This window comes from Myotis yumanensis, unplaced genomic scaffold, assembly GCF_028538775.1.
Source record: "Myotis yumanensis isolate MYYU_CA2020_CCGP unplaced genomic scaffold, mMyoYum1.0.hap1 SCAF_15, whole genome shotgun sequence".
NCBI classification, from domain to species: domain Eukaryota; kingdom Metazoa; phylum Chordata; class Mammalia; order Chiroptera; family Vespertilionidae; genus Myotis; species Myotis yumanensis.
The window spans coordinates 11,094,696-11,101,027 of NW_027223766.1; positions in this window are offsets into that span (position 1 = coordinate 11,094,696).

Consider the following 6,332-nt stretch of genomic DNA (forward strand, 5'->3'; position numbering starts at 1 on the left):
TGGAGACCCCCACCCTGATCCAGGACACCCTTCAGGGCAAACCAGCCAGCCCCCACCCATGCACCAGGCCGCTATCCTATATAGTAAAAGGGTAATATGCCTCCCGGCACCGGGATCAGCGTGACGGGGCAGCACCCAAACCCCCTGATCGCCCTGCGGCTCTGTGTGTGACAGGGGGAGGGGCCCCAACCCCCTGATCAGCCCTGCTCTGTGCCTGATAGGGGGGAGCTCCCCAATCCCCTGATCGGCCCTGCTCTGTGCGTGACAGGGTACGGAGCCCCAACACCCCTGATGGGCCCTGCTCTGTGCGTGACAGGGGGCAGCGCCCCAACCCCCTGATTGGCCCTGCTCTGTGCATGACAGGGGGTGGTGCCGCAACCTCCCCATCGACCCTGCCTTGAGTATGACAGGGGGCGGTGCCCCAAACCCCCAATCGGCCCTACCCTGAGCGTGACTGGGGGTGGCATCGTAACCTCCCGATCCGCCCTGCTCTGTGCATGACAGGGGGCAGCACCCCGACTCCCCAATCGGCCCTGCTCTGAGCCTGACCAGGGGCTGCGCTTAGGGACTGGGCCTGCCCTCTGCCACCCGGGAGCAGGCCTAAGCCAGCAGGTCGTTATCTCCTGAGGGGTCCCAGACTGCGAGAGGGCACAGGCCGGGCTGGGGGACCCCCCTACCTGCCTCCGAGTGCACAAATTTTTGTGCACCGGGCCTCTAGTTAAGTTAATAACAATGTATCTACCTATATAGTTTAAGTTTAAAAAATTTGGCTCTCAAAAGTAATTTCAATCATACTGTTGATATTTGGCTCTGTTGACTAATGAGTTTGCCGACCACTGCCCTAACTCATTTCATTTTAGTGCTAAATAATATTCCATTGTCTGAATGTACCAGTTTATCCACTCACCTACTGAAGGATATCTTGGTTGCTTCTAGGTTTGGACAATTATAAATAAAGCTGCTATAAAAATCCATGTTTGGGTTTTAATGTAGACATAAGTTTAAATCCTTTGGGTAAATACCAAGGAGCATGATTGCTGAATCATATGGTAAAAGTAGGTTCAGTATGTTATAACATTTTGCATTCCCACCAGCAGTAAATGAGAGTTCCTGTTGTTCCACATTCTTGCCAGCATTTGGTGGTTTCATTGTTCTGGATTTTAACATCATTGTTTTAATCTCATTGTTGTTTTAATTTTTATTTCCTTAGTGACATATGATGTTGAGCATCTTTTCTTGTGCTTATTTGCCACCTCTATATCTTCTTTGGTGAGGTGTCTGTTAAGGTATTTGGCCCATTTTTCAAATCAGGTTTTTTCTTTTTCTTATTGTTGAGTTTGAAGAGTTCTTTGTATATTTTAGACAATAGTCCTTTACCAAATGTGACTTTTGCCAATATGTTCACCTGGGCTGTGGCTTGTCTTCTCACCCTTTTGAAATTGTCTTTCACAAACAGATTTTGTGCAACAGTATTTGATGTTAAGGAAGTCCAGCTTGTCAATTATTTCTTTCATGGATCATGCCTTTGGTATTGTATCTACTGGTAAAATGTCATTGCCATACCTGAGGTCATCTAGGTTTTCTCCTGTGTTGTTTTCTAGGAGTTTTATAGTTTTCCATTTACATTTAGATATATGACCTATTTTGAGTTAATTTTTGTGAATGTTGTAAGGTCATTTTTTTGCATGTGGGTGGCCAGTTGTTAAGTACCACTTGTTGAAAAGTTTTCCCTTAAATTCAAAGTACTTAGTTGAATCAAGCTTTCTTTTTTCTAGACATTCTTTGTACGTTATATACCTCTTAAGGTGTTTATTACTTTCTATTTTATATTACTACTAGAGGCCCGATACACAAAATTCGTGCATGGGTAGGATCCCTAGGCCTGGCCTGCAATCAGGGCTGATCTGTGGGATGATGGGGGGCGGGGGGAGGGGTGCGGGGAGGGAGACAGGAACCGCCCCCTCCCCCCCCCCTGGCTGGCCTGGGGCCTGCTGGCAGGGGGCAGCTCCTGCGTTGAGCATCTGCCCCCTGGTGGTCAGTGCACATCATAGCAACCAGTCGTTCCACCTGTCTTTTCACCATTCAGTCGATTTGCATATTAAGCTTTTATTATATAGGATTTTTAATCCCTTGATCATTAACTGCTTTTTACACAGTAGGTACACAGTTGCTTTGATTGAAGTAACAATGAATTTTATTCCTTCAGTCTGGCTTGTCCTTAGTCTGATGTTGTCACCATCACAGTAGTTGCCTCCCCTAGAGGCCTCCGGCATCTCTTTCTGATTTGGTCAGTACTAACTGCTTCCCCTATGTCCAGCTAACAGGTCTTGCTTTATACTCTATTCAGTATCTGTCAAATTGGCTTTGTAAGTACATCTATTTCACTAGCTTAGAGCACTTTCAAGGCAGAAACTACATTTTAAAAATCTTTATTTAAGCTAGCATTAACTGAACACTTAACTATGTGCCAAGCACTAGGTTGAGAGGGTTACTTGATTAATCTCAATCCCAATGCACAGTCCATGAGGTAGATGCTATTATTATTCCCATTGTATTGTTGGTGAAACTGAGGGTCACAAAGGATCAGATTCACACACAGAGTGTCAAACCTGAACCATCTCCAGAGCTCTCACCCTTAACCATTGCTTAGCCAGTGTCTTCACAATATTGTTACTCAATAAATGTTCATCAAACTGAACTAGAGATTGTGAGTTTGGGAGCCAGGAGGGAAGAAACACAATGCCAGACTGGTTGTGCACATATCTGGTGTTGGCAGACAGTGTCTGTCTTTGGACAACAGCCTGTGATACTGGAATGAAATTAACTGAGCAAGCCCTGAGAAAATTTCGTTTGGCTCAAGACTTGCCAGCCTGAATAAAAGGGCATTAAATTGAGATTTGTAGTGGGAGTGGGATGGGGGAGACGGAGAGAGGCTAAAACTCAGCTACACAGATCATATGACAGCCAAGGGGTGACAGGAAAATAACCTGACACCATGGGCACCATGCACAGTCAATGCAAGAAAGTACAGCCCAGATGCTAGTAAGATACACATGGAGTTTTGTATCCTTAGATCATTCATTCACTCAATAAACGCGTACTGAGCACACAATACACTCTGCCTCGCTCTCCTGTCTCAGGCCATGCAGCTAGCTCTCCTTTTTGCTTGCTCAGCCTCAGCACCACAGCTTGTTTTCTGCTCCTCATTCTTGCAGCTTTTCAGAAGTTCTTGCTTCCACCTGCAAGGCTACCTCCAGATATCCTCTTGGCCAGCTCCTCTTCACTCTGGGCTCAGCTCAAAGATCACCTCTTCAGAGGGGCCTTCTGTGGCCACCCTCCCTGAAGCAGTCTCTTTCTCACATCACTCTTTCACTTTTATGTACAGCACTTAACCACAGTCTCAAACTACTTTGTTCATTTATTTACTTGTTATTTGCCCACTAGAACTTAAGTTCCATGGAGCAAGGATCTTGTCTGTCTTATTTATCACTGTCCTCCACTCTGAGGATACAGTTCTTGGCTTAGAGCAGTGGTTCTCAACCTGTGGGTCACAACCCCTTTGGGGGTCAAACGACCCTTTCGCAGGAGTTGCCTAAGACCATCGGAAAACACATATATAATTACATTATGTTTTTGTGATTAATCACTATGCTTTAATTATATTCAATTTGTAACAATGAAAAGACAGCCTGCATATCAGATATTTACATTACGATTCATAACAGTAGCAAAATTACAGTGATGAAGTAGCAACAAAAATAATTTTATGGTTGGGGGTCACCACAACATGAGGAACTGTATTAAAGGGTCGCGGCATTAGGAAGGTTGAGAACACACTGGCTTAGAGCAAGTCTCAAGAAGTGTTAGTTGAATCAATGAATGTACCTATTATGAAAATGTACAGACTATGGGAAATAAATGAGAGAGCTCAGTATACTAAGATCTATATATATAAAAGCCTAAGCGACTGAACGACCGAATGACTGATCAATGGAACGACCAGTCGCTATGATGTGCACTGACCACCAGGGGGAAAACACTCAACGCAGGAGCTGTGTCCGGTGGTCAGTGTGCTCCCAGAGTTGGGCTCATGGCTGGCAAGCACAGCTTCTCCCACCTTGAGCCTCTCCCACCTCTGCTGCAGTGCTACTGAGCAGCAGCAGCAGTAGGCGCAGCGGGGCAGGATGAGTGGGAGTGGCACCCCGCCTGGGCTCAGGCCCCTCCCTGGCTGCCTGCTGCTTCTTGCACTGCTACATCCCTTGGGGGATGACAGGCTGCCATTCTGGATTGCGAGAGGACGCAGGCTAGACCGAGGCACCCCACCGGTGCACGAATCTGTGCACTGGGCCTCTAGTAAGTTAATAATTACCCAGGAGAATTAGTGGGTGATGCATGCCAATAATGGAAGGGCATGCTTTGCTAAAACAAAACAAAACAAAAAAGACAGGAAAAGATGGAAAAGGAGAAAAAGCAATATTTACAAATATCTGAGGAAGCAGAGAAAGGGGCCTCAGAGGAAAACAGCCTGGGTAAGAAAAGGAAAGGAAGAGATGTGATTTCATTCTGGAAGGTGTTCTACTGGTTGCCAAGCCCCATTATTCTCTATCCTATCACTTTGCCACAATCTAAAATTAAGTAATTTGCTTGCTCACTGCATATCATATGTCTTCTCCACCTTAATTTAAGCTCCTTGAGAGCAAGGACCATGAGTGATAGGTATATCCTCATCACCTGGCACAGAAGGCCCTCAAGAATACAGTGGGTTATGCACAGAATGCTTAATGAATACTGTGTAGCCAGCGCTGCCCTAGAGGAGCATAGTGTGTAGAGGGGAGAGGATTCACATGCAAACAGTGTAACAATTAACCCATTCAACAAGGAGTGAAGGCCTACTGGGTGCCAGACACTATGCTTGGTGCTAGACCAGTGATGGCAAACCTATGACAGCATGTCAGAGGTGACACGCGAACTCATTTTTTTGGTTGATTTTTCTTTGTTAAATGGCATTTAAATATAAAATAAATATCAAAAATATAAATCTTTGTTTTACTATGGTTGCAAATATAAAGAAATTTCTATATGTGACACGGCACCAGAGTTAAGTTAGGGTTTTTCAAAATGCTGACACACCGAGCTCAAAAGGTTCACCATCACTGTGCTAGATGGAGAGATGTCCCTGCCTAGAATGAGCTCATGGTCTCCTGGGGGTGAGGGACAAAAAGCTTGGACAAGAGCTGTATGAAACGAGAAATGCCCTGTCTGAGAGAATCACATGGTGTTATGTGAGCCCAGACAAGGGATATGTAACCCAGACTTGGGGATCAGGAAAGGTTTATGGGAGGCAGCAAGATGGAGCACACTGGGTGGGGTCCTCTTGACAAAAGAAATGGTGAGGTGGCACCTGTAAGGGCAGGGAAGGTTTCAGGATGAGGGAAAAAATTCAGCGAGGTCAATTCCAGAGAGGACCAGCTTGGCTGGAGAGCACTAATTCAGTTAGGGGGTGGGTAGTGGATTAGGTTCCCCTAGGGCGAGTGTGTGGAATAGAAAACTGTGTCGAAGAAAGAACCCTGGAAGACAAATGGTGGAAGAGGCACTGGCGAGATGAGGACCAATAGGAAGGAAAAGCCTGTTGCCTGCTGTGTAATATGGCACAGTAATACTGTGCTGTGCAATATCGGATGGTACTTTGTCAACACTCTCTGCTTCCTACTCTTAAGGAACGAACACCTTGAAAGTATAAAAATGCTAGTAAATATTAGTCTTAGGATTCTGGGATTTAGTATTTTCTCCAGGCAGAATGAGTGCTCCCGAATGGAGCCCCAGAGTAAATCTCTATATCCTCTGGTTTTTATTCTGGTCTTTGTTATTGGTGGTGTCTCTTCTCTGGAGACTTGGGGAATACTGACTCATTTCTTTCGATGCTCGTAGCCACTTGATAATTGATCCTGAGCAAGTTATTTAACCTCTATAAGCCCAATATCTTCATTTGCAAAACAGGAATCACTGTATCTTTCATAAGGAAAGGATATAAAGTGCAAAAAAAAGTGCTTAACACAGTGTCAAGAATGTCGTCAGTGGTGAAAAAATGGTACCTACCGATTTTAAACAGCTACCCGGTGGCTGGTGCTTTTTAATGCGAACATATAAGGAACGCTCTGCCCATCTCCTGAAACCGAGAAGTCGAACTCTGTCCCCGTCAGTTTGTGAGTCAGATAAAAATCTCAGCTCAGCTACGACTCCCAACCTGCAGTGGGCTTCCAGAGACTACAAATCCCAGGATGCTGCGCTCTGGGCCTGGCGGCCCCGCCCCTTCGCGTTGGCCCGCGCGTGTG